Source organism: Herpailurus yagouaroundi, unplaced genomic scaffold (assembly GCF_014898765.1).
Source record: "Herpailurus yagouaroundi ecotype Mexico unplaced genomic scaffold, PumYag 222, whole genome shotgun sequence".
Lineage (NCBI taxonomy): Eukaryota > Metazoa > Chordata > Mammalia > Carnivora > Felidae > Herpailurus > Herpailurus yagouaroundi.
In genome coordinates, this window is record NW_024412453.1 from 7,312,414 (window position 1) to 7,314,590 (window position 2,177).

Here is a 2,177-nt window from a genome sequence, read left to right on the forward strand (position 1 = left end):
TCAAAGGCTCAGTCAGTTAAGTGTCCAACTCTTGATTTCGGCTCAGGTTATGATCTCATGGGTCATGAGTTTGAGCCCCGCATTGGGCTCTGCACTCACAGTGCACAGCCTGCTTGGGATTCCCTCTCTCTGCCCCTCCTCTGCTTGCATTCTTTCTCTGTCTCTCTCAAAAATAAATAAACATGAAAAAAATAAAGAATTCAGTATTCTGTAAAATTTTTATAAAAAAATCGTTTTGACAGGGGCACCTGGGTGGTCAGTCAGTTAAACATCCGACTTCAGCTCAGGTCACGATCTCATGGTTCATGAGTTCCCTCCCCACGTTGGGCTCTGCTCTGACAGCTCAGAGCCTGGAGCCTGCTTCAGATTCTATGTCTCCCTCTCTTGCTGCCCCTACCTCACTTGTGCTCTCTCTCTCTCTCAAAAACAAAATAAAACAAACATTAAAAAAATGATAATAGTGCCATGTCATATACCCTTTTGCATCTTTCTTTTTAAAAAAATGCTTTTGACATTTTTCAAATTCCCCTTTCAAATTTCCCTTTTGTTTTCCACACATTAAGTAAAGTTGTCTTTGAAAATCTGGTCTGTCTCATGTCTGTTCATGGAAACGAATTATAGGCTTTGCCTTTGCCTGAGCAAGCACGGGACCAGAAGAACACGGTGGGCAACACACAAGGGCGTTAAAGAAACCGTACAGAATGGGAAAATCAGGAGGAACAGTGGGGGCCACCTGTTCAATTCCAAACCTGGGGAGGTTTAGGGTTTACCAAGAGTGGCAGCATTTTATTTATTTTTTTAAATGTTTATTTATCTATTTTTGAGAGAGGGAGGGGTAGGGGAGGGGCAGAGAGAGAGAGCGAGCAAGAGAATCCCAACCAAGCTCCATGCTGTCAGCGCAGAGCCCGATGCGGGGCTCGAACTCAGGGACCATGAGATCCTGACCTGAGCCAAAATCAAGAGTTGGACACTTAAGGGACTGAGCCACCAGGGTGCCCCAGCAGCATTTTAAAACAGACAAACATTGCATTACTTGGAGTAACTTTCATTTCTCACACTAAAACATGAAAGTACTATTGCATAAAAATCAGAAGTGTATCACTTGCAAAAATTCAGAGAATGCATGCTATATGTTCTCTACAGCACAGGGCAGCACGTGACTGAGTAAAGATGATCACACTCATTTATGAATAATAAGCTTTTCCCCCTTGACGGTATAAACAAGGTCTGTGTTCCAATTACTTCTTTTTAAAAATCTTTTAAAATATTTATTTATTTTTGGGAGAGCGAGAGACAGAGCACAAGTGGGGGAGGGGCAGAGAGAGAGGGAGACACAGTATCTGAAGCAGGCTTTGGGCTCCGAGCCATCAGCACAGAGCCCAATGCAGGGCTCGAACCCACGAGCTGCGAGATCATGACCTGAGCCGAAGTCAGACGCTTAACCGATTGAGCCACCCAGGCGCCCCTGTGTTCCCAATTACTTCTATACAAAATGCAATTATTCCATCAAAAAAGTAATGCTGAAGCTCGTCTAAAAGATTGCCAGGCAGGGGCGCCTGGGTGGCGCAGTCGGTTGGGTGTCCGACTTCAGCCAGGTCACGATCTCGCGGTCCGTGAGTTCGAGCCCCGCGTCGGGCTCTGGGCTGATGGTTCGGAGCCTGGAGCCTGTTTCCGATTCTGTGTCTCCCTCTCTCTCTGCCCCTCCCCCGTCCATGCTCTGTCTCTCTCTGTCCCAAAAATAAATAAACGTTGAAAAAAAAAATTTTAAATAAATAAATAAATAAATAAATAAATAAATAAAAATAAAAATAAAAAATAAAAAAAAAAAAAAAGATTGCCAGGCAGTAGTTTATCATAGTTACTCTAGATACACTTTTTCAATGACAAAATCTGTCTTATATATTATGAAATAGCTGTTGTATTAACTACTTTCAAAATAATGTGAGTACTGTAACAAATTTTAGAATTAAGCTATCTAGAAACGTTCTCACCATTCTCCCAATAATGTAAAATATATTAATACCTAGTAAATTCAAATAAATCATAGACATGATATAGTTAGGACTTAAACACATTTATATTACAAATTATATGAATTATATGCTTAAAATTCTTAAGTGCACATTCCTTAATTAATCTTAAATACAAATTCTCAAGATAAATGCATGAACACTTCA